Source organism: Pipistrellus kuhlii, unplaced genomic scaffold, assembly GCF_014108245.1.
Source record: "Pipistrellus kuhlii isolate mPipKuh1 unplaced genomic scaffold, mPipKuh1.p scaffold_m20_p_138, whole genome shotgun sequence".
Classification (NCBI taxonomy): domain Eukaryota; kingdom Metazoa; phylum Chordata; class Mammalia; order Chiroptera; family Vespertilionidae; genus Pipistrellus; species Pipistrellus kuhlii.
In genome coordinates this window covers 76,675-104,234 of record NW_023425447.1, presented here as the reverse complement: position 1 = coordinate 104,234, position 27,560 = coordinate 76,675, and the positions used below count along the sequence as shown (strand labels likewise).

General features: G+C 38.4%; 1 long non-coding RNA gene across 1 annotated transcript; it reads left to right on the top strand.

The window, feature by feature from the left end:
• Window positions 1–504: 504 nt before the first annotated feature.
• Window positions 505–27,560, top strand: LOC118718085. The gene is made up of 4 exons (XR_004987676.1): window positions 505–666; window positions 1,141–1,147; window positions 2,323–2,326; window positions 27,535–27,560. It is a non-coding gene; the product is annotated as an uncharacterized LOC118718085 (long non-coding RNA).

Sequence of the window (27,560 nt, the reverse complement as noted above, 5' to 3'; positions counted from 1 at the left end):
GTTCATCCATGCTCTCCCAAAGGATAAGAGATCCATCTTTTTTACAACTGCATTGTATTCCATAGAGTAAATATCCCACAGAATTTTTACCTATTCATCTACTAATGGGCACTTGGGCTAATTCCAAATCATAGCTATTGTAAATAAAGCTGCTATGAACATAAGGGTGTATATATTATTTCTGATTGGGATTTTTGATGATAGAATACCAGAAATGGGATCATTGGGTCAAACAGAAGTCCAATTTTTAATTTTTTAGGAAACTCCATACTATTTTCTATAGAGGGTGCACCAATCTGCATTCCCACCAGCAGTGAACTAGAGTTCCTTTTTCTCCACATCCTGGACAGAACTTGTTGATTTTTTTTTTATGATAGCCATTCAGAGAGGTGTGAGGCGATATGTCATTGTGGTTTTAATTTGCATTTCTCTGATGATTAGTGCACTGAGCATTTTTTCATATGTCTCCTGGAATTTTGTACGTCCTCTTTGGAGAAATGTCTATTCAAGTATTCTGGCCATTTTAAAATTGAATTGTCTTCCTTTTATTGAATTGTATGATTGTTTTATATATTTTGGATATTAACCCCTTATCAGATGTATCATTAGCAAATATGTTCTCCCGTACATTGGCCTCCCATTTCATTTTGATAGTGGTTTCTTTTTGTTATGTAGTACCGTTTGTTTATTTTCTCCCTAGTTTCCTTTGCCCTAGAAGATGTATCTATAAACATATTGTTATGTGAGATGTCTGAGATTTTACTGTCTATGTTCTCCTCTAAGATTTATTGGTTCAATGACTTACATTTAAGTCTTCTATCCATTTTTTATTTATTCTTGTGTATGGTGTAAATTAGTGGTCTAGTTTCATCTTTTTGCATGTGTCTGTCCAGTTTTTCCAAAGCCATTTGTTGAAGAAATTGTCTTTACTCCATTGTATGTTCTTACCTCATTTGTCAAATATTAATAGACAGATACAATGTGGGTCAATTTCTGGTGATTCTGTTCTGATCCATTGGACTATATGCCTATTTTTGTGCCAGTATCAGGCTGTTTTGGCTATAATGGCTTTGTAATATAGTTTGAGATCTGGTATTGTGATCCCTCTCACTTTGTTCTTCTTTCTCAAGATAGATGCAGCTGTTCAGTTATTTTTATGGTTTCATATAAATTTTGGGGGTATATGTTCTAGTTCTGTGAAGTATGCCATTAGTATTTTAATAGGGATTGTGATGAATCTATAGATTGCTTTAGGCAGTATAGACATTTTGAAGATGTTAATTATTCCAATCGATGAACATGACATAGGTTTCCACTTCTTTGTAGTGTCCTCTATTTCTTTTTTCAATGTCCTATAGTTTTCCAAGTGTAAGTCTTTTACCTCCTTAATTAAGTTTATTCCTAGGTATCTTATTTTTTTATGTTGTTGAAATGGTAAATGGGAGTGCTTTTAAAAAAAATCACTTTCTGAGAGTTCATTATTGTTGTATAAAAGATCCCATCGATTTCTGGATATCAATATTATATCCTGCCTCCTTGCTGAATTCATTTATTAAGCCTGTAAGTTTCCTGGTGGAGTCTTAAGGGTTTTCTATGTATAATATCATGTCCTTTGAGAATAATGAATGTTTTATTTTCTCCTTTCCAATTAGATTTATCTTAATTGGGACTCTCTGTCCCTCCTGAACTTGTGTAACATTTTCCTTTACCAGGTTGGGGAAGTTATCTGTCATTATTTCTTTAAACAGGTTCTCTGTTCCTTGCTCACCCTTTACCCCTTCTGGTATTCCTATAATGCTGATGTTATTACGTTTCATGTTGTTTCAGAGCTCCCTTAAGCTATCTTCCTGTGTTTTCCTTCTTTTTTCTATTTGCTGCTCTAATTGAGTATTTAATTCTACCTTGTGTTCTAAATCGCTAACTCAATTCTCTGTTTCATGCAATCTACTTTTAATACCTCCCAGTGTGTTCTTGATGTCAGATATTTAATTCTTCGTTTCTGTCTGGTTCTTATTCATGGCTTCTATTACCCTTTTCATGCTGTTGTAATTTCCACTGAGTTCCTTAAGCATTTTATAAGTATTGTTTTAAACTCTACATCTGATAGGTTACTTCTATCTCATTTAGTTCTTTTTCTGGAGATCACACTTTTCTCTCCTTTGGGGTTTGTTTCTTTGTATTTTAGCTGTCTCTTTTTATTTGTTTATATGTGCTAGATAGAACTGTTATCTCTCCCAGTCATTGTGGGATGGCTTTATGTAGAAAGTGTCTTGAGAGGTCCAGTGATGCAGTCTCTTTGGTCACCTGGGGTGGATGCTCTAGGAATGTTCCTTGTTTGCATTATTTAGACTCTCCTGTAAAAACTGAGAGTTGATTGTTGATGCCCCATTTGTAGGGGGTCTCCCCTCCAACTTGCTGACAGTGAGGTTCAAAACCCAATGTTGCTGTGCCAGCTGTTATACAGGTGCCTTGGGTCTGCTATTTGTGCAGCTCCATGGATTTTGCTCTGATGTTGTTGAATGTTGTTCCCTGGTGTGTCTGTATGGGGCCTCCTGGGAGCTTCTCTAGTGTGGGTAAATATGAGTCATTGTCCCATTCTGGCCTTGGGAAACCTGATTGAGGTCTGAGAGGTTGAAACCCCTAATATTTCAATGTTTGGGGATCCCTTAGCTCAGAAGCTGGGTATGCTTTTAGTCTCATGCCTTGGTTATCCCTATTCTGAGCCGTACTCCCTTCATCCATGGAGCTGGTCCCACAGGTTTCATATGCAATCACTTGGGTTCTTACCATATTTGTTCACTGAGTGGTCTGGTATTGTGTGTGGGATCAGGGGGTGGAGGGGTGAACACATGCTAAGTCCCTCTTGTGATTGCCTTCCACTGCTGTCTGGGGCAGTGTCTGCAGCAGGGAATCAAATGTTGTTTCTGAATAATTAGATCAGAAAAAGGGTCAAATTCTTCAGACACAAGCCTCTGACTACACACTGATTGGAATCAGCCTTGAGTAGCCCCCATCAATCATCCACAGATCGGGTGAGAGGTTTTCCAAAAGGGTGGGGCAATTAGTTCTGCCTGGAGGCTAATTGTGTGTTTTTTTCTTTATTGATTATGGTGTTACATATGTGTCCTTATTCCCCCACTACCCCCCTATTTCTCCCCTCATGCCATCATGCCTCTGTTGTCTATGTTCATTTGTTAGGCTTATATGCATGCATATAAGCCCTTTGGTTGATCCCTCCCCCTTACCCCCACTCTCCTTACCTGTTCTCTGATGTTTAATGGTCTGATCTATGTTTCTATGTCTCTGGATCCATTTTTATTCATCAGTTTATGTTGTTCATTATATTCCATAAATGAGTGAGATCATGTGATATTTATCTTTCTCTGCCTGGCTTATTTCACTTAGAATAATGCTCTCTAGTTCCCTCCATGCTGTTGCAAATAGTAAGAACATCTTTTTTTTTTTTTTTTTTTTTTAACTGCAGCATAGTATTCCATGGTGTAGATGTACCACAGTTTTTTAATCCAGTAATCTGCTGATGGACACTTAGGCTGTTTCCAAATTTTAGCTATTGTAAATTGTGCTACTATGAACATAGGAGTGCATATGTTCTTTCTGATTGGTGTTTCTAATTTCTTTTTTAAATATATTTTATTGGATTTTTACATAGAGTAAGAGAGAGGGATAGAGAGTTAGAAACATCAATCAAGTGCCTCCTGTACATCTCCTATTGGGGATGTGCCTGCAACCAAGGTACATGCCCTTGACCAGAATTGAACCTGGGACCTTTCAGTTCACAGGCTGACACTCTATCCACTGAACCAAACCAATTAGAACTGTTTCTAGCTTCTTGGGATATATTCTTATAAGTGGGATCACTAGATCAAACAGGAGTTCCATTTTTAGTTTTTTGAGGAAACTCCATACTGTTCTCCACAGTAGCTGCACCAGTCTGCATTCCCACCAGCAGTGTGCAAGGGTTCCTTTTTCTCTGCACTCTGGCCAGCATTTGTCATTTGGTGATTTGGTGATGATAGCCATTCTGGCAGGTGTGAGATAGTATTGCATTGTCGTTTTGCTCTGCATCTCTTGGATAATTAGTGACTTTGAGCATGTTTTCATGTGTCTGTTGGCTTTCTTTCTGTCTTTTTTCAAAAATAATCTATGTAGCCAAAACCGGTTTGGCTCAATGGATAGAGCGTTGGCTTGGGGACTGACGGGTCCCGGGTTCGATTCCGGTCAAGGGCGTGTACCTTGGTTGAGGGCACATCCCCAGTAGGGGGTGTGCAAGAGGCAGCTGATCGATGACTCTCTCTCATCGATGTTTCTAACTCTCTCTCTCCCTTCCTATCTGTACAAAATCAATAAAAATATATTATATATTTTAAAAAAAATCTGTGTAGGTCCATTGCCCATTTTTTAAATTGGGTTGTTTATCTCCCTTTGGATAAGTTGTATGAGTTCCCTGTAAATGTTGGAGATTAAACCCTTATCAGTGATAACATTGGCAAATATATTCTCCCATGCAGTGAGCTTTCTTGTTTTGTTGATGGTTTCTGTTGCTGTTCAGAAGCTTTTAGTTTTGATTTAGTCCCATTTGTTTATTTTCTCTTTAGTTTCCATTGCCCTAGGAGCAATATCAGTGAAGAAATTGCTTTGGCATATGTATGAGATTTTGCTGCCAATGGATTACTCTAGTATTTTTATTGTTTTTAATCTTATGTTTAAGTCCTTTATCCATTTTGAGTTTATTTTTGTGTATGGTGTAATTTGGTGGTCTACTTTCATTTTTTACATGTATTTATCTAATTTTCCCAACACCATTCATTGAGGAGACTGTCTTGACTGTTCATGCCTCCTTTGTCAAATATTAACTGAGCATAGTGGTTTGGGTCAATTTATGGCTTCTCTATTCTATTCCATTGGTCTGTCTGTTCTTGTGCCAGTACCAGGCTGTTTTGAGAACTGTGGCTTTGTAATACAGCTTGAAATCTGATATTGGGATCCCACTTACTTTGTTCTTCTTTCTTGAGATTGCTGCAGATATTCGGGGCCTTTTATTTTTATTCCAGATGAATTTTTGGAAAGTTCATTCTAGATCTGTGAAATATGCCATTGGTATTTTAATGGGGAGTGAATTGCTTTGGGTAGTATAAAAATTTTAATGATGCTGAGTCTACCAATCCATGAACACGGTATGTTCTTCCATCTGTTTATGTCTTCCTCTATCACTTTTTTCAGTGTCCTGTAGTTTTCCATGTATAGGTATGTTACCTCCTTAGATAAGTTTATTCCTAGGTATCTTAATTTTAGTGTGTATGATGGTAAATGTGATTGCTTTTTTAGTCTCTCTCTGTAAATTCATTATTGATGTTTAGAAATGCCATAGTTTTCTTGGTGTTAATTTTGTATCCTGCTACATTGCCAAATACATTTATTAAGTCTAATAATTTTTTATGGAGTCTTTAGGGTTTTCTATGTACAATATCATGTCATCTGCAAAAAAGGACAGTTTTATTTCTTCTTTTCCAGTTTGAATGCCTTTTCTTTCTTCTTCTTGTCTGATCACAATGGCTAGTACTTCCAGTACTATGTTGAACAGGAGTGGTGAGAGTGGGAATCCCTATATTGTTTTCGTTCTTAGGGGAACTGGTTTTAGTTTTTGCCCATTGAGTATGATGTTAGCTGTGGGTTTGTCATATATGGCTTTTACTATGTTCAGGAATGATCCTTCTATGCCCACCTTGTGGAGAGTTTTTATCAAGAAAGAGTGTTGATTTTTGTCAAATGCTTTTTCTACATCAATTGATATGATTCTGTGATTTTTATCTCTCAGTTTGTTTATGTGATGTGTCATGTTTATTTATTTTCTGATATTGTACCATCCTTTCATCCCTGGGATAAATCCTACTTGGTCATATTGTATGATCTTTCTGATGTACTTCTGGATCTGATTTTCTAGAATTTTGTAGAGAATTTTGGCATCTATGTTCATGAGGGATATTGGCTTGTAATTCTCTTTCCTTGTGTTGTCTTCATATGGTTTTAGTGTTAAGGTGATGATGGCTTCAGAGAAGGAGCTTAGAAGTGGTCTTTCCTCTTGAATTTTTTGGAATAGTCTGAGGAAGATAGTTTTTAATTCTTCCTTGAATGTTTTGTAAAACTCCCCTGTGAAACTGTCTGGCTCCAGGCTTTTGTTTGCTGGAATCTTTTTGATGCCTGTTTCAATTTCTTCCCAAGTCACTGGTCTATTGAGGTTTTTAGATTCTTCCTGATTGAGTTTCGGAAGGTTGTATTTTTCTAGGAATATGTCCATTTCCTCCATGTTGTCTAGTTTGTTAGAATAGAGTTGTTCATAGTATTTTTTTACAATATTTGAATTTCTGTGTGGTCTGTTGTTATTTTGCCTCTTTAATTTCTGATTTTGTTTATTTGGGCCCTCTTTGCTACTTGGAGAGACTGGATAGAGGTTCATCAATCTTGTTTATCCTTTGAAAGAATCAACTCTTGGTTTCATTGATCTTTTGTATTGCTTTTTTGGTCTCTAGGTCATTTATCTCTGCTCTGATATGTATTATCTCCTTCCTACTACTCACTGTGGGCTTTTCTTATTGCTCTCTTTCTAATTCTTTGAGTTGTACAGTTAGATGATTCCTTACCATTTTTTCTTGTTGTTTTCATTTTGTTTTTTGTTTTTTTTAATATATATATAACCCTGTAGTGCTATAAACTTCCCTCTCAGGACTGCTTTCATTGTGTCCCATAGATTTTGGATTGTTGTGTTTTCATTGTCATTAGTTTCCAGGATGTTTTTAACTTCTTCTTTGATCTCTTTGGTAACCCAAAATCACTGTTTAACAGCATGCTATTCAGCTTCCAAGTGTCTGAATTTTGGGGGCTGTTTTTATTATAGCTTATTTCTAATATTATGCCATTGTGGTCTGAGAAAATGCTTGATATGATTTTAATCTTCTTGAATTTAGGGAGACTTTGCTTGTGACCCAAAGTGTGGTCTATTTTTGAAAATGTCCCATGTGCACTTGAGAAGAAAGTATATTCTGGGCTGTGGGGTGAAATGTTTTGAAGATGTCAACTAAGTCCAATTTATGTAGTGAGTCATTTAGGATTTCTGTTTCTTTCTTTTTTTTTTTCTTTTTTTTTTTGTCTCTAGAGGATTTATCCAGTGATGTCAGTGGTGTATTAAAGTCCCCTGCTATGATTGTATTATTGTTGATATCTCCCTTAATATCTTCCAGGAGTTTTTTTTTTTTTTTTATGTATTTGGGTGCTCCAGCATTGGGTGCATACATGTTTATCAGGGTTATATCCTCTTGTTGTATCGATCCCTAGGTCTAGTAATAATTAATGTCGTTTCCTAATACTTTTTTTAAGTCGAATTTATTTAAACAATACAACAAAATTTAATCAACAATATAGTTGCCATTGTTTTCTACTACTTGTGCCCAACGCTCAGGAAGCATTTTAATCCCTCTGTTGTACAATTCTTGTGATTTTGATGCAAAAATTCGGTCAATGCATTTTTGAGGCATTCTTCATTATTAAATTTTTTTCCAAGAAGAAAGTTTTGCAAAGAACGAAACAAATGGTAATCAGAAGGGGCAATATCAGGAGAATATGCAGGTTGAGGGAGAACTTCCCATTCCAACTGGCGCAGTTTTTCAGCAGTGATTCTTGCAGTATGCGGTCGTGCGTTATCGTGGTGAAGAATTACGCCCTTCCGATTAATCAGCGCGGGTTCTTTTTCTCTTAAAGCTTGGGCTAACCTTTCCAATTGGGCACTATACACTGCACTTGTAATGGTTTGGTTAGATGGTAAAAGTTCATAATGAAGAATTCCTTTAAAATTCCACCAAACACATAACATCACTTTTTTCGCATGCAAGACAGGTTTTGGCGTGGACTGCTGAGCCTCATTTTTGTCCAACCATTGAGGCCGCCTTTTCAAATTAACATACAGCACCCATTCTTCATCTCCGGTAACAATTTGCTCTAAAAACGGCAAACGGTTTTGACAAGAGAGGAGCGAACTGCAAATTGTGACTCTTTGATTACGGTTGTTGTCGGTCAACTCATGAGGAACCCATTTTCCAAACTTTTGGACTTTGCCAAGTGCACGCAATTGATTGGAAATTGTTTTTTGTGAACAATTTAAAGTTGTCGCAAGCTCTTGTTGGGTAATTTGAGGATTTTGCACCAAAAGAGCTTGAAGAGCTTCTTGATCAAAATTGGACACACGGCCTCGACCACTCTTGTCATCTAACGAAAAATTTCCCTCGCGAAATTTCTCAAACCAACGCTGGCATTTTCTGGCGCTAACTGCATCTTGACCCAGAGCACTACAGATGTTTTTTGCAGCCTCACTTGCTTTTCTTCCTAATTGGAACTCGTAAAGCATGCAGTGCCGAATATGCTCTTCATCCGCCATCTTCTTAGCCCTAGTTTTGCAACAAAAACCAAACCAAACACAAACTTTTTCAAGCAAAACTTGTTAATTGCACTTCACACGTTCTGTAGATACCAAGTGTTTGAAGGTTATGTCAATACAAGTCAACGCCAAGCAAGATTTTAAACGAATGTTAAAAAACGATATATTGTATTGTATTGTATTGTATTGTATTGTATTGTATTGTGTTGTGTTGTATTGTAGTTGTAATTTCATTTTGGTCCTGGGAATGTGCCTGTGTAGCATTCACTTACTCCACCACAATTTTTAGTCCTGTGGGTCTTGCTTTTTGTTTTTTGTTTTGTTTGTTTGTTTTTTATAGAGAAGATGAAGTTTTGAGAAATATTATCATTCTGTGCGTTTTGTTTTATTAACTCAATTGTGAATTTTCTCTTCTCCACATATCCCAAAATATTACAGATTTTTATTTTCTCCAACCCATTTTTAGTCATCAGTTCTTATTTTTCTCCCATCTTACCTATTAATAGACAAGCATGTTAATTGACCTTACCTCTGCAAAACCACCAGCCAGCCAATCAGGAGTGATATGCAAATCAACCCAACAAAGATAGTGATTAATTTGCATGCTCAGCAGCTGAGTGATAGGGCAGGACTTTTACATGATCGCCATGGCAATGACACAGGCATTCTGCCCCACCCCCAGTGTCTCAGGGCTTCTGGCAGTGTAGGAAGGAGTGTCATGAGCAGAAAGGGGCTGGGCTGGAGTGCAAAGTTCGTGCTGGCAGCCAGGGAAAGGAAAGCCCATTCTAGCACAAATCTTTGTGCATCGGGCTTCTAGTCTATAATAATAAAGAGCCAGATTTTAAAAACAACAGCAGGGAGGTAAGATGGAGGAAGAATAGATGGGAGAATTCTGAGCCCTGTCCCAAAGCAGAAAGAGAGAGCAGCTGATGGTCTTGAGCTGTGAGTGTTTATTAGCAAGCTGGGAGACAGTGAACACCAGAAGAAACTGCTGGGGGGCCGCTGACAGAGGTACCCCTCACAGAGAAGCACCCAGGCGGGCTAGTTCCCTACCAGCTTGGACAGGGAAACCTCGCCATCTTGAGAGGAAGATAGGATCGTGTCAGAGGCCTGAATATCCACAGCCGCAGTGACCACCAACCAGCTGTGACCCCCAGAACGCGGATCCCAGGCGGCGCGAACACCTGGCCTCACAGGAGCGCCCCACTGCTAGGCAAAAAGGTCAGATTTCGCAGGGAGAGAGGGTGGAGAGTGCTTGTGGCAAAGACAAAAGCCTGCACAGAGCACGAGGAAACTGGATGACAAGGGCAGTGATTACAAGTAGAAGCCCCAGTTGTTGGGTGGGTGTCACCCAAGAAAGTGGACGGGGCTCCTAACAGGGGAGATATCTAAAGAGCAACACATTTGGATCTGGCTCGGAGAGATATCAGAGTTGCAGTTGCTTGGTCTTGCCCCCTCCCACCACTCCATAGTTCCTCCTGCAGAGAGGACCAAAAAAAAAAAAAAAGGTGTGGAGACTTAGAGTCTGGGAAGTCAAACTAGAAACACTGCCCCCAGAGGCTAATTCACAAATTGACTCTAGTGTAATAAAAACAAAGCAAAACCAGCCTAAAAATCAGGACTGGATCATAACAATAGAGGAAGCGAATAACCTTCATTACTGCAAAATTTATTTAAATTTTTTCAATTTTATTATTTTTTTAAATTTTTAAATTTTTGTTTTTTATTTTTGTTTTCATTATTTGCAATGTTTCCTCAAGAAACTATTTTTTTCCTTTTTCCTCACTTGATTGTATCTTTATAATTATTACATTGTATACATAATCAACATTATTACTACTACTAATTTACCTTTTTCATCTTATTTTCTTTTGTTTATTTTTATTATTTTTATTTCATTTTATTATATATATATATATATTGTGTATATATATATATATTTTATTTCAGGATTACTGTTCTACAGTTTTTATCTATCTTTCCTCCTCCAAAGCTTTATTCTATCTCAACCATACCTTTATGCCTTCACTCTCTTTCCAAACTTTTACTTTGGTACCCCGTTTATCTTAACCCTTTACTGCTCTAGATTTTCCCCATTCCTTCTGTCTACCCCCTCCTAAAATTTCACCCTACTTGTATATATCTACTATAATTTCCAACTCCCTGCTCCAAGCCCATTCACACCTCCCTCGCAGTTGTCCTAAAAACAAAACAAAACAAAACAAAAAAAGGCAGTCTTTCTCTCTAACTCTTTATGTTGTATGTTGAATGTTAACTATACTGAAGTTGTATGCTTTTTTATAAGATTGATTTGCCTATTTTTTTTGTTTGATTGTATGTTTTTGTTAGCTGGGTTCTAGTCACCTTTATTGGTGTTTATTAATATCGCAAACACATTTCTATTCAGTGCTTTGTGTGTTGTACCTGGTTGTGTTGTATTTTGTGCCTTTAAATCAAAGCACAAGAGAACTACACAACCAGACATCCTAAAAAGAGAAATCATGGGGAGACAAAAAAACAGCCCGCATATGAAAGAAAAGCAGGCTTCACCAGAAAAGGAAGTAAATGACATAGAGGCAAGCAACCTACCAGAGCAAAAATTCAGAGTAATGATCATAAGATGGCTAAATAGAATGAAAGACAAATTTGACAATATGAGTAAGAACCAAGAGGAAATGAAGAAGATCCAAGAAGAAATGAAAAATGACATTGCTACTGTATAGAACTCAATAGAAAGCATCAAGAGTAGATTAGAAGAAGCAGAGGCCCGGATCAGCGAGCAAGAAGACAAGATGGAAAAAAATACCCAATTAGAACAGCTTCTGGAAAAAGAAATTAAAAAACAGGAAGAAAGTCTAAGGGAACTTTGGGACAATACAAAACAATACAATATTAGAATAATAGGGGTTCCAGAAGGAAAGGGAATTGAGGAAGACATAGAAAATGTATTTCAAGAAATAATGACAGAAAACTTTCCTTAGAGAAAAAAAAACCACACAAATCCAAGATGCTCGCAGAGTCCCAAGCAAAATGAAGCCCAGAAAACCGACCCCTAGGCACATTATAATTAAGCTGGCAAACACCAACGACAAAAAAAGAATTTTAAAAGCAGCCAGAGAGAGACAGAAAGTTACATATATAGAAACCCCAATCAGACTAGCAACTGATTTCTCCACAGAAACTTATCAGGCTAGAAGGGAATGGGATGAAATATACAAAGTCATGCAAAGGAAGGGTCTGAATCCAAGAATACTGTACCCAGCAAGGCTATCAATCAAAAGTGAAGGTGAAATCAGGAGCTTCACAGACAAAATCAGACTAAGGTAATTTATCTCCACCAAACCAGCAATGCAAGAAATGCTAAAGAGTCTACTGAAAAATTAAAGAAATAGAAAGCAAAGAAGGAACACAGGGGAATAGAATTAAAATGGCATCAAATAAGTACCTATCAATAATAACTTTAAATGTAAATGGACTAAATGCTCCAATCAAAAGACATAGGGTAACGGATTGGATAAGGAAACAAGACCCATATATCTGTTGTCTACAAGAAACCCACCTCAGAAAAAAAGATGCACACAGACTGAGGGTGAAGGGATGGAAAAAGGTTTTCCAGGTAAATGGAAATGAAAAAAAAGCTGGGGTAGCAATACTTACATCTGACAAATTAGATCTCAGAGTGAAGGACATAACAAGAGATAATGAAGGCCACTTCATAATACTAAAGGGAGCAATCCAACAAGAAGAAATAACCCTGGTAAATATATATGCACCCAATACGGGAGCACCCCAATATATATAAAAACTGCTGGAGGACATTAAGGAAGAGATTAATAGCAATACAATCATAGTAGGAGATTTTAATACCCCACTGTCACCCTTTGACAAATCATCTAAACAAAAAATCAGCAAAGAAATATCAATCCTTAGTGACTCGCTAGACCAGATGGAATTAATCGACATCTTCAGAACTTTCCACCCCAAAGCCAAAGAATATACATTCTTCTCAAGGGCACATGGGACATCCTCAAAGATAAAACACATTTTGGGACATAGGCAAAGTCTCTTCAAATTCAAGAAGACAGAAATCATATCAAGCATCTTCTCAGATCATAGTGGCATAAAACTGGAAATTAACTATAATGAAAAAAATCGAAAGAAATCAAACATATGGAGACTAAACAGCATGCTATTAAACAAGGACTGGGTTACCAGAGAAATCAAGGAAGAAATTAAAAACATCCTGGCAACAAATGACAATGAAAACACAACTATCCAAAATCTATGGGACACAGCAAAAGCAATTTTGAGAGGGAAGTTCATATCCCTACAAGCCTATTGCAAAAAACTAGAAAAAATGGTAACAAATGATCTAACTCTACAACTGAAAGAGTTAGAAAAAGAGCAACAAGAAAAGTCCAGTGTAAGCAGAAGGAAGGAAATAACAAAAATCAGAGCTCAGATAAACGACATAGAGACCAAAGAAACAATAAATAAGATCAACAAAACCAAGAGCTGCTTCTTTGAAATAATAAACAAAATAGATGAACTTCTAGCCAGCCAAACAAGAAACAAAGAGAAAGGACCCAAATAAACAAAATCAGAAACAAAAGAGGTGAAATAACAACAGACCCAGCCGAAATACAAAGGATTGTTACAAAATACTACGAACAACTCTATTCCAACAAACTGAACAACTTGGAGGAAATGGACATATTCCTAGAAAAATACAACCTTCCAAAACTCAATCAGGCAGAATCTAAAAATCTCAATAGAACAGTGACTTGGGAAGAAATTGAAACAGTCATCAAAAAGCTTCCAGCAAACAAAAGCCCATGGCCAGATGGCTTCACAGGAGAGTTTTACCAAACATTCAAGGAAGAACTAAAACCTATCCTCCTCAGACTATTCCAAAAAAAAATTCAAGAGGAAGGAACACTTCCAAACTCCTTCTATGAAGCCAGCATCACCCTAATACCAAAACCAGATAAAGACAACTCAATGAAAGAGAATTACAGGCCAATATCCCTCATGAAATTAGATGCCAAAATCCTCAACAGAATTATAGCAAATCGGCTCAAGCAGAGCATTACAAAGGTCATATACCATGACCAAGTAGGATTTATTCCAGGAATGCAAGGTTGGTACAATATCCGCAAATCAATAAACATGATACATCACATAAAGAAATTGAAAGATAAAAATCATATAGTCATATCAATTGATGCACAAAAAGCATTTGATAAAATCCAACACCCTTTCCTGATAAAATCTCTCAACAAGGTGGGAGTACAAGGATCATACCTCAACATAATAAAAGCTATATATGATAAACCCACAGCCAACATCATACTCAATGGGCAAAAACTAAAACCATTCCCTCTAAGAACAGGAACAAGACATGGAGGCCCACTATTGCCACTCCTCTTTGACATAGTACTGGAAGTACTAGCCATTGCAATTAGACAAGAAGAGGAAATAAAAGGCATCCAAATTGGAAAAGAAGAAGTAAAATTATCCTTATTTGCAGACGACATGATATTGTATTATATATAAAATACCCAAAAGACTCCCTTAAAATCTAATTGACTTAATAAATGAATTTGGCAATGTAGCAGGATACAAAATTAACGCTAAGAAATCTATGGCATTTCTATACACCAACAGCGAATTTATAGAAACAGAGACTAAAAAAGCAATTCCATTTACCATCGCACCAAAAAAATTAAGATACCTAGGAATAAACTTTACTAAGGAAGTAAAGGACCTATATGCGGAAAACTACACAACACTGAAAAAAGAGATAGAGGAAGATGTAAACAGATAGAAGAATATACCATGTTCATGAATTGGTAGAATCAACATCATCAAAATGTCCATACTTCCTAAAGCAATCTATAGGTTCAATGCACTCTCCATTAAAATACCAACGGCATATTTCACTGACCTAGAAAGAACTCTCCAAAAGTTCATTTGGAAAAATAAAAGACCCCGAAAAGCCACAGCAATCCTGAGAAAGAAGGGTAAAGTAGGAGGGATCTCAATACCAGACTTCAAACTGTATTACAAAGCCACTGTTCTCAAAACAGCCTGGTACTGGCACAAGAACAGACATATAGATCAATGGAATAGAATTGAGAACCCAGATATCAACCCAAATCACTATGCTCAATTAATATTTGACAAAGGAGGCACAAATATACAATGGAGTCAAGACAGTCTCTTCAATAAATGGTGTTGGTAAAATTGGACAGATACATGCAAAAGAATGAAACTGGATCACCAACTTACACCCTACACAAAAATAAACTCAAAATGGATACAGGACTTAAACATCAGAAGGGAAACCATAAAAATACTGGAAGCATCCACAGGCAGCAAAATCTCAGACATATGCCAAAAGAACTTCTTCACTGATACTGCCCCTAGGGCAATGGAAGCTAAAGAGAAAATAAACAAATAGGACTACATCAAAATAAAAAGCTTTTTTACAGCAAAAGAAACCATCAACAAAACAACAAGAAAGCCCACGATGTGGGAGAACATAATTGCAAATGTTACCACTGATAAAGGTTTAATCTCCAACATCTACAAACAGCTTATACAACTAAATAAAAGGAAGATGAATGATCCAATTAAAAAATAGGCAATAGACCTAAATAGAATATTTTCAAAAGAAGACAGAAGGAAGGCCAAAAGGCACATGAAAACATGCTCAAAGTCACTAATTATCCTAGAGATGCAAATCAAAACAACAATGCGGTACCATCTCACACCTGTCAGAATGGCCAATATCAACAAATCAACAATCGACAAGTGTTGGCGAGGTTGTGGAGAAAAAGGAACCCTTGTGCACTGTTGGTGGGAATGCAGACTGGTGCAACCACTGTGGAGAACAGTGTGGAGTTTCCTCAAAAAACTGAAAATGGAGCTCCCATTTGACCCAGTAATCCCACTCCTAGGAATATATCCCAAGAAACTAGAAACACCAATCAGAAAGGATATATGCACCCCTATGTTCATATCAGCACAATTTACAATAGCTAGGATTTGGAAACAGCCTAGGTGCCTGTCAGCAGATGATTGGATCAAAAAACCATGGTACAACTACACAATGGAATACTATGCTGCCATAAAAAAGAAGGAATTCTCATCATTTGCAGCAACCTGGATAGAACTAGAGAACATCGAGGGAGTGAGGGGGGAAAAATAAATAAAATATGTAAAAATAAATAAATAAATAAATAAATAAATAAATAAATAAATAAAAAATAAAAAAAGAACTAGAGAACATCATGCTGAGTGAAATAAGCCAGTCAATGAAAGAGAAATACCACATGGTCTCACTCATTTATGGATATTAAAGAACATTATAAACTGACAAACCAAAAGTCAGATATAAAGACAGTAAAGCAACAAGCAGAGTGTAAAATTACAGCGGGGAGAGTAGGGAGATCTGGGGGAGATAAGAGATCAACGGAAGGACTTGTATACATGCATATAAGTACAACCAATGGACACAAAACTCTGGGGAGGGAGGATATGTATGGTGGGGGGCAATGTTAAAATATGTACACAGATGATAATTTAATAATAAAAAAAATTCTCTTAAAAAATAAAAAAATAAATGTCAACTTACGCTCTTGCTAAAAAAATGAAATTAAAATAATAATAATAATAATAAAGAGCCAGGGTTTTAACATACCCAATGACCGAAAGCTTGACCAGGCTGAGCTATAGAACTGAGGGAGTGGGAGCTGATCAATCAGTGGCAGCGGTGACTGGTGAGCATGACTGGAGAGTGGATAAAAGGCAGACCTCTTTGTCCCTCCTCTCATCCCGCAGACTCCAATCAATCGGTGGTGGAGGCTGGGTGGAACTGGGGACTGGCTTCCTTAGTAATCTTCTAGGTTCAATATCAAAAGGACAGGCCAGGAACCAACAGACCAGAGCTTCCAGCATGATCCTGACAACACTGACAGCCTCCTAGAACTTGGCCTTGTGCCTGCTTCCCCTCCCTAGATGCGCCACAAGGTCACTTGAGCCCATCCCACTTCAGATGAAGTGTGATCACTGCACACAGAAGAAATGTAGTAAAAAAAAAAAAAAAATGATTACCAAGGGCCCAACTCCACAAGCTCTCAGGAACCTCTGAGCACTCTACACTCCCACTATTTTAGGGGTTTCAGGTGAGGGGGGGGGTGCAGAGGGGTCAGGAAACCTCCCTAGAGATTGGGTTGTAGGTCTGATCTCAGGTCATCAGTTGTGCCATCTGCCAACAGCCGCCTCTGCGGAGAATAGAAGAACAAAGGGAGGGGGTGGTTCTGCAAACCCCAGAGGGAATATAGGGTCCCAAGTACTCTGCCCCACTCGTGGACACTGTGGCTATGAGGGCACTGCGGCAGCCAACCAGCCTGATCCGCCCCTGTTGCCCCTCCTGCTGGTCACAGACTCAGGGAACACCCCTTCTGAAGGGAGATGCCCACCAGGTATACAGAGGGTATACAGAAGATGCTCAATGAGGAGTCTCCATGGGTTGTGTTTGAACCTTCATGTTGTTTCTTGCCTTCCTCCCTCTGCAATGGTGAAGGAAGTCTTATTCAGGAACACCCCCATGCTGACCACCACACAGAAAACAACATGTGATAAACATTATGTTCCCCAGATGCCTGAATCTGCCTCAAAAGGAAGACGCTACAGACCCAAAGGGATAAGATCGGGACTGAGACAGAAGGTCTGGGAAAAGCAGGGCTGCCCTATCCTGCTCCCCATGATGGAGGCATGTGAGTGAGTGAAGAACTGTGGCTGTGCCTGTGGCTGCGCTTAGACTCCTGCCCTCATGGATAAGCAGGGAATATATTTACGTACCAGAATCTAAAACACTCTGTGGGGGGAAATGTTTCTCTCTTTTCCATATCCCCCATGGAAAAAGAAAAAGGTCAGGTTCCTGAGTGGAGGAGCTGAGGATTAATAAATTAAAGAAAGAGAGAGACCAGAGGCAGAAATAGACTTATAAAACTGGGAGCTAGGTGGGTGCCATTTCTTTCTGATGGAGAGGCAGCAAGCATCCTGAGACACACAGCAGGTTTATTTTATATCCCAAAAATCCAGGAAGTAACACCAAACCTTAGGATCAAAGGAGCTTATTTGCATTCTTTAGTAGGCCCTAGCATTACTGAATTTACATATCTAGACAGACGCCCCTGCTGACACCTGGACAAAGATAAGAAGTCAGAACTGGATAACACCCCCTGCCTTCTTGAGGTTGTGTAAACAGGGTCACGACTCTGTCAGTGCCTAGGGCTCAGCTGACAATTTTAAGAAATATCCAGCCAAAACCAGCTTGGCTCAGTGGATAGAGCGTCAGCCTGCGGACTGAAAGGTCCCGGGTTCAATTCCAGGCAAGGGTATGTAACTTGGTTGCTAGCATATCCCCAGTGGGGGGTGTGCAGGAGGCAGTTGATTGATGTTTCTCTTTCATTGATGTTTCTGACTCTCTGTTCCTCTCTCTTCCTCTCTGTGAAAAATCAATAAAATATATATTTTTAAACATCCATGTGCCTTCCCACGGGGCCCTCTACACCCTCTTTATTGGTAATAGAGCAAATAATTCAAGATTTACATGTGTTTCTAAACAGGATTCTGTCTGGCTGGGTGTGTACCAGATCGAAGCCCTGCTCTCCACCGAGGAGGCTGCAAAGGCTGCTCCTTTCTTGAACAAATGAAACCTGAAAAGGTTTAAAGGAAAATGAGATATAAATAAAACAAAATAACAGCAAGCTCTGAAGCTGCTGCCACTGCTGTCAAATCCTCCATGTGGTAATGACCTCAGAGCCTGTCTCCCCATGCTTGGGGCTCAGACAGCCGAGCCTCTGACACCTGCCAGGTCTCCTGGAAACGGCCTCATCTACCCAAGGTTACTTTCAACCTCCGGCCAGCTCCTGGAGAGAGGTGAGCTTGTAGATGGAGGGTTCCGTGTTAAAGCAACCCTATTGGTGTAGCACACACACGTGAGAACCCATAACATCCCTTCACCAACGTGTTTTTAACTGTTCTGAGATCACGCTCCCAGCCTTGGTGACTCTCAAATAGGCCTCAGTGAATACACTTTTCTGATGCAAAGACTGACCCGGGTTTTACTGAGACTGAACCCTTGGCCTGGAGCAGGCCAGGAGAGAAAAGCATGGTCTGATCGCAGCCCCCATGGCAGATAGTACAGGGTAGGCATGGTGGAAGTCAGTCTGCAGTCAATGAACATAGGGTCAATTAATGTTAAGTGAACATAAGATCAATTAATATCTCTTTGAGAGGAGTTGAGAATATAAAGTACAGTGTAGATCAGTTACTTATATTATTTCACATAAAACTCTTTTCAACTTATTTTTCTTTATTTAAAATAAATCTTTATTGTTGAAAATATTGCAGGTGTCTCTTTGTTTTAGATTTTTTTTCTACATTGCTCTCTTCCACCCTGCACCAGCCGCTTCCAGGTCTTTGCCAGATTATTGTCTGTGTCCGTGGGCTATTCCTATCTAATACATAAAAATCTAGAAATATTTAGAAAAGAGAAAATAAAAGATATGCCAGGTAAATATTGAACAGAAGAGATCAAGTTGCTGCATGAAAACTGGATACAGGCTTGAAGCCAAAACACAACTCATGAAATAATGTTAGTCATTATAACATAAAGAAAGGTTCCTTTCACTAAAGAGATAAGATGTTTCTAATACTCATACACATACTAGAACAGTGTGGGGATTCAAAATGAGCCTCACCAAAATGGTATGCAGATTTTTGAGCTAAGGGCAATTTTAGCTTCAGGCTCAAGTGAAAATTCTGCCCCTTCCTTTAACTAACTAAAAACAATTGAAGTAGGGGCCTTGCCCATAATAAAACATTATCCTACATAATAAAAAGCTAATATGCAAATCAACCAAACAGCAGAACTACTGGTTGTTATGACACACACTGACCACCAGGAGGCAGATGCTCAATGCAGGAGTTGTCGACTGGTGGTCAGTGTGTTCTGACAGGGAGGGGTGCCTGGTTAGTGCAGCAGCGATGGTGGGACATCCACTGAGGGTTCCCAGATTGCAAAAAGGTGCAGTCCGGGCTGAGGGCTCCCTCCTCCAAGTGCACATATTTTGTGCACAGGGACTCTATAACATAATAAGTTGGAACAGATTTTACAGCATATATTCCCCTGTAATTCCTCAGGTAACTGGCTACACTATTTTTAAAAAAATATATTTTATTGATTTTTTTACAGAGAGGAAGGGAAAGAGATAGAAAGCTAGAAATGTCAATGAGAGAGAAACATTGACCAGCTGTCTCTTGCACACTCCCTACCAGGGATATGCCTGCAACCAACGTACATGCCTCTGACTGGAATCGAACCTGGGAACTTTCAGTCTGCAGACTGACGCTCTACCACTGAGCCAAACCAGTTTCGGCTGACTACACTATTTTTATTTAATAAATATTTATTGTTCAGATTATTACAATTGTTCCTCTTCCCCCCCATACCTCCCCTCCACCCAGTTCCCACACCACACTCTTCCCTTATCCCCCCCCCCCCCCACACACACACACTGTCCTCATCCATAAGTATATAATTTTTGTCCATCTCTTCCCACACACCCACACCCATTTCCCCCAGGAGAATTTTCAGTCCACTACCTTTCTATGCCCATGATTCTATTATATTCACCAGTTTATTCTGCTCCTCAGATTTTTAATTCACTTGGTTTTAGATTAACTTGTTGATAGATATGTATTTGTTGTTCATAATATTGGTCTTTATTTTTTTCTTCTTCTTCCTCTCCTTAAAGAATAACTTTAAGCATTTCATATAATAGTGGTCTGGCAGCGATGAACTGCTTTAGCTTTTTCTTATCTGTGAAGTTCTTTATCTGATCTTCAATTCTGAATGATAGCTTTACTGGGTAGAGTAATCTTGCTTGTAGGTTCTGCCTTTTCATCACTTTGAATGATTATTTCTTGCTACTCCTGTCTGGCCTGCATAGTTTCTGTTGAGAAATCAGCTGACTATGGTATGGGTGCTCCCTTGTAGGTAATTAAATGTTTTTCTCTTTCTGCTTTTAATATCTTTTTGTCTTTTGTTCTTGGCATTTTAACTATGATGTGTCTTGGAGTGGTCCTCTTTGGATTCTTTTGTTTGGGGTTCTGTGTGCTTCCTGGACTTGTAAGTCTATTTCTTTCACCAGGTGGGGGAAGTTTTCTGTTACAATTTCTTCAAATATGTTTTCAGTATTTTGTTCTCTCTCTTCTTCTGGAACCCCCATAATTATGCTTGCAATTGTCCCAGAGGCTCCTTACACTGTCTTCATATTTTTGGATTCTTTTTTCTTTTTGCTTTTCTGGTTGAGTGTTTTTTGCTTCTTTGTATTTCAAATCTTTGACTTGATTCTTGTGTTCCTCTAGTCTGCTGTTGGGTTTCTGTATAATATATATATTTTTTAATTTCAGTCAGTGTATGTTTAATTTCTAGTTGGTCCTTTGTCATATCCTCAAGGATCTCATGAAATTTATCGGCCTTTTCTAGGAAATTCTTGCAAAACCTTATAACTGTGGTTTTGAACTCTATATCCAGTCATTTGTTTTCCTGCATTTCTTTAATTTGAAATGTTTCTTTGTCTCCAAATTTTCACTGCTTCCCTGAGTTGGTATGGTAGCTTTGTGTGGTAAGTGTCCTATATGGCCCAGTGGCTTGGCCTCCCCAGTTACCTGAGGTAGACACTTTTAGTGCACCCCTTTGTGGACTGTGTGTACAGCCTTGTTGTATTTAAGTCTTGATTTTTGTTTGTATCACTGGGATGAATTGACCTCCAGGCCAATTGGCTGTGAAGATCAGCTGTGTCTATGCCAGGAGAACTTCTATGCTGGTGACAGCCTTATGAGACAAGACTTCCAAAATTGCAAAAGCCTCTGCTCAGCTTGGATGGGGCCAGGTCTGAGCAGACAGTCTTGGCTTCCCATCAGCCCTTCCCTATGATGTCCCTGGGTCTCAGTGTCCCTAGGTAATCACTGCAAGCACCTTTAAGAGTAAGCTGCCCTCCAGTTTCACCTATTGCAAGATAGTCCAGTTCCTCCGCCAATGAATCTGGATTCCCAGATTCTTGCCCAGAATTGGAGTTCAGTGTAGTGGGGGAGCTTCATTTTCCCATCTGCTAGAGAGAGCCAGTGGCATTCAGCAGTCAGTCCTCTCGTCACACATTTGCTTGCTCCTCCAGACCTCTGCCTTTTTCTGCTCCCCTGAGTTTCAATCTGACAGTCCAGATTCCGCTCATATAAGCCTGGATCCCCAGGGTCTCACCCGGAACTGAGGTTCAGGGCAGTCAGAACTGGGGTTCAGCACAGTTGGGAGCTTTTCACTAAAGAAAGCCAGCCAGGCACTCAGCTGCCCGCATGCATGTCTTCATACCTCCTACTTTTATAGGTCCTCTGATTCTCCATCTGCTTTCCTCTTTCCTTCTAGTTGTAGAATTTCCACTCAGCCAGCTTTCCTGTAGTTCTGGATGATGTTCATTTTTTCTTTTAGTTGTAGTTTTGAAATTGTTGTGCAAGGCAGCAGTTTAGGTGTTTACCTATACAGCCATCTTGGTTTCTCATCTAGAAAATTCTTGAATAACCTTATAACCGTGATTTTGAACTCTATATCCAGTTGTTCGCTTTCCTCAATTTCCTTCATTTGTGACCTGTTTCTTTGTATCCGCATTTTGACTGCTTCCCTGAGTTGATAGAGTGGCTTTGTGTGCTAGGTGTCCTATAGGGCCCAGTGGCTCAGCCTCCCCAGTTACCTGAGGTAGACATTCTTGGTGCACCCCTTTGTGGGCTATGTTGCACAGTCTTGTTATAGTTAACCCTTGATTGTTATTGGTATCACTGGGAGGAAATGACTTCCAGGACAATTGGCTGTGAGGAACAGCTATGTCTATGCTGGGAGAACTTCTATGCTGGAGACACCCTTATGAGACAAGACTTGAAAAGGCCTCTGTGCTCAGCTTGGATGGGGTGGAGTCTCATGGCAGAGCCAACAGCAATGGCTTCCCATCAGCCCTAACTTAAGAGGACCCTGGGTCTCAGTGTCTCACAGTAATTTTTGCAAGCACCTCTGAGAGAAAGCTGCCCTCAAATTTCGCCCGCTGCCAGACAATGCACTTTCTGCCCGAATGAGTCTGGGTCCTCAGAGTCTTACCCAGCACTGGAGTTCAGAGCAGTCAGAGCTTTTGTCTCCCTCCCAATTGAGAAAGCCAGACATTTACTCAGTTGCCAGTCCTTTCCCTGTGCAAGCCTCCATACATCTGCCTTCTGAAGTTCCTATGAGTCTCTGTGTGCCTTTTTGTTTTTTTTTCTTACAGTCCAGTTTTTCAGTGTATGAGTCTAGGTTCACATAGTCTGGCCTGGAACTGGAGTTCAGCACAGTTGGGAGCTTTTGTCTCCCTCCAGATTTAAAAAGCCACCACGTACTCAGTTGCCCACTCTCTCCGCACGTGCCTCCATACCTCTACCTTTTGCAGTTCCTGTAAGTTTCAGTGTGTTTTTCTCTTTCCTTCTAGTTGTAGAATTTCCACTTAGCCAGCCTTTCTGTGGTTCTGGATGATGTCCGTTTTGTCTTTTAGTTGTAGTTTTGAAATTGTTTTTTGAGGCAGCAATTTAGGTGTTTCCCTATGCCACCATCTTGGTTTCATCCTCCTGACTACACTATTAAGGTAATCATTTTCACTTTCAGATAATTAAAAAAAAAAAGTCATATTTTTTGGTCTAAGCCAACTCTTCCATGGGAATTTATATCTTTAAATTGCTTTGACACATTAAGACTTTCATCAATGTAGTACTCAAATTGTTTCAATTTCTGGAGAGAGGAAATCTCAATAATTTCAATACAAGAAAATGTAAGTTCGTGATTTATAACCATATTAAGCAAACACATGATTAAAAGAAAAAACGTTAGTAATGCAAAAAGCCCTGCATTGAACATGTTAAATCCTTTCTCTGTCACTATAATAATCACCCTCTTCACCATACAGGTTTATCATGAGGGTTGTAAATGGATGAGAGCATGATAATATGCAGATTATTTATATATTTAAAGGGGGAAGCTGTAATTTAACTATCTATTAAATATAAAATTATGCTCAATTATGACTTCAGATAAGTATTTTAGCCAAATGGAATATCCATGTGTGGATGCCATACATTCTGGATCACTTGATTGGTGAAAACAAAGTGTATATGTATTTTTAAATTTATTTTTTCTTAATTATTTAAGGTATTACATAAGTGATCTTATCCTTCCATTGCCTCCCCACACCCTCCCTCAGGCCATCACACTTCTGGTGTCTGTGTCCATTAATTAGGCTTATATGTGAGCATACAAATCCTTTGGTTGATCTCTCCCCTTTACCCCCACCCTCCCATATTTTTCCTCTTAGGTTTCAGGGTCTGATTGATGCTTCTCTGTCTCTGGATCTATTTTTGTTCATCAATTTATGGTTTTCATTATATTCCACTAATGAGTGAGATCATATGATATTTATCTTTCTCTGCCTGGCTTATATCACTTAGCATAATGCTCTCCATTTCCATCCATGCTGTAGCAAATGGTAAGAACTCCTTTTTTCCCCTCAGCATAGTATTCCATTCTGTAGATGTACCACAGTTTTTAATCCACTCATCTGCTGATGGGCATCTAGGCTGTTTCCCAATTTTAGCTATTGTAAATTGTGCTGCTATGAACATAGGGGTGCACATATGCTTTCTTATTGGTGTTTCCAGTTACTTGGGATATATTCTTAAAAGGAGGATCACTGGGTCAAATGGGAATTCCATTTTTAATTTTTTGAGGAAGTGACATACTGTTTTTCACAATGGCTATACCAGTATGAATTCCCACCTGTAGTGCATGAGATTTCCTTTTTCTTCACCAGCACTTGTCATTTGTTGATTTGTTGATGGTAGCTATTCTGACAGGTGTGAGTTAATACCTCACTGTCATCTTGATTTGCATCTCTTAGATGATTAGTGACTTTGAGCATGCTTTCATATGTCTCTTGGCCTTCCTTATGTCCTCTTTCAAAAAGTATCTATTTAGGTACATTGCCCATTGTTTTCTTGTATTGTTTATCTCCATTTTGTTAAGTTGTATGAGTACCCTGTAAATGTTGAAGATTAAACCCTTATAGGTGATAACATTGGCAAATATATTCTCCCATGCAGTGGGCTTTCTTGTTGTTTTGTTGATGGTTTCCGTTGCTGTGAAAAAGCTTTTTATTTTGATGAAGTCCTATTTGGTTATTTTCTCTTTAATTTCTCATGCCTTATGAGCTGTATCAGGAAAGATATTGCTTGGGCATATGTCTGAGATATTGCTGCTTGTGGAATCTTCTAATTCTTTTTATTGTTTCCCATCTTATGTTTAACTACTTTATCAATTTTGAGTTTATTTTGGTGTATGGTGTAAGTTGGTGGTATACTTCCATTTTTTTTGCATGTATCTGTCCAATTTTCCCAACACCATTTATTGAAGAGACTTTCATGACTCCACTGTTTATTCTTGCTTCCTTTGTCAAATATTGATTGAGAATACTGTCTTGGGTTGATTTCTGGATTCTCCATTCTATTCCATTGGTCTATATGTCTGTTCTTGTGCCAGTACCAGGCTGTTTTGGGAACCGTGGCTTTGTAATACAGCTTGATATCTGGTATTGATATACCTTTTACTTTGTTCTTCTTTCTCAAGATTGCTGTGGCTATTTGGGGTCTTTTTTTTTATTCCAGAAGAACTTTTGGAGAGTTCTTTATAGGTATGTGAAATATGCCATTGGTATTTTAATGGGGAGTGGATTGAACATATAGATTGCTTTTGGTAGTATGGACATTTTAATGATGTTGATTCTATAATACCAATCCATGAACGCGGTATGTTCTTCCATTTGTTTGTCTTCCTATAGCTCTTTTTTTCTATGTGTGTCCTGTAGTTTTCTTTTACCTCCTTACTTAAGTTTATTCCAGGTATCATAATTTTTTTGGTCCAATGGTAAATGGGATTATTTTTTAATCTGTCTTTCTAAGAGTTCACTACTGGTGTATATAAATGCCATAGATTTCTTGGTGTTAATTTTGTATCCTGCTACATTGCCAAATTCATTTATTGGTTCCAATAGTTTTTTATGGAGTCCTTAGGGTTTTCTATGTACAGTATCATGTCATCTGAGAATAATGAAAGGTTTACATCTTCTTATCTAATTTGGATACCTTTTACTAATATTTCTTCTTGTCTCGTTTCTATTGCTAGCGCTTCCAATAGTATGTCAATCAGGACTTGTGAGAGTGGACATCCCTGTCTCCTTCCTGTTCTTAGGAGAAATAGTTTTCGTTTTTGCCCATACAGTGTGATGTTGGTCATAGATTTGTAATATAAGGCTTTTAATATGTTGAACTGTGATCCCTCTATTTCCATTTTGCTAAGGGTTTTTATCAAGAAAGGATGTTGGATTTTGTCAAATGTTTTTGCTGCATTAATTGATATGACTATATGATTTTTATCTCTCAATTTATTTGATGTATCATGATATTGATTTGCAGATATTGTACCAAACTTGCATCCCTGGGATAAATTATATTTGGTCATGATGTATGATTTTTCTGATGCAATGCTGCATCTGATTTGCTAGAATTTTGTTGAGGATATTGGCATCTATGTTAATGAGGGATATTGACCAGTCATTCTCTTTCATTGTGTTGCCTTTATCTGGTTTTGGTAGTAGGGTGATGCTGGCTTCATAGAATGAACTTAGAAGTGTTTTTTCCCCTTGAATTTTTTTTTTTTTTGAATAGTCTGAGGAGGATAGGTTTTAATACTTCTTTGAATAATTGGTAAAAATCTCCTGTGGAACCATCTGGCCCTGGGTTTTTGTTTGCTTAATGCTTTTTTATGACTGCTTCAATTTCCTCCATAATTATTGGTCTATTGAGATTTTTAGATTCTTCCTGATTGAGTTTTGGAAGGTTGTATAATATTTTTCTTTTTTTTCTTTTTTAAATATATTTTATTGATTTTTTTTAAATTAAATTATTATCTGTGTACATATTTTAACATTGCCCGCCCCTACATACTCCCCCTGCCCAGAGTTTTGTGTCCATTGGTTGTACTTATATGCATGTATACAAGTCCTTCCGTTGATCTCTTATCTCCCCCAGATCTCCCTAATCTCCCTGCTGTAATTTTACAGTCTGCTTGTTGCTTTACTGTCTCTGTATCTATCTTTTGGTTCATCAGTTTATAATGTTCTTTATTATCCATAAATGAGTGAAATCGTGTGGTGTTTCTCTTTCATTGACTGGCTTATTTCACTCAGCATGATGTTCTCTAGTTCTATCCAGGTTGCTGCAAATGATGAGAATTCCTTATTTTTTATGGCAGCATAGTATTCCATTGTGTAGATGTACCATGGTTTTTTGATCCAATAATCTGCTGACGGGCACCTAGGCTGTTTCCAGATTTTAGCTATTGTAGATTGTGCTGCTATGAACATAGGGGTGCATATATCCTTTCTGATTGGTGTTTCTAGTTTCTTGGGATATATTCCTAGGAGTGGGATTACTAAGTCAAATGGGAGTTCCATTTTCAGTTTTTTGAGGAAACTCCACACTGTTCTCCACAGTGGTTGCACCAGTCTGCATTCCCACAAGCAGTGCACGAGGTTTCCTTTTTCTCCGCAACCTCGCCAACACTTGTCATTTGTTGATTGTTGATGTTGGCCATCCTGACAGGTGTGAGATGGTACCGCATTGTTGTTTTGATTTGCAACTCTCGGACAATTAGTGAATTTGAGCATGTTTTCATATGCCTTTTGGCCTTCCTTCTGTCTTCTTTTGAAAAGATTCTATTTAGGTCCATTGCCCATTTTTTAATTGGATCATTCATCTTCCCTTTATTTAGTTGTATAAGCTGTTTGTAGATGTTGGAGATTAAACCTTTATCAGTGGTATCATTTGCAAATATGTTCTCCCACACTGTGGGCTTTCTTGTTGTTTTGTTGATGGTTTCTTTTGCTGTAAAAAAGCTTTTTATTTTGATGTAGTCCCATTT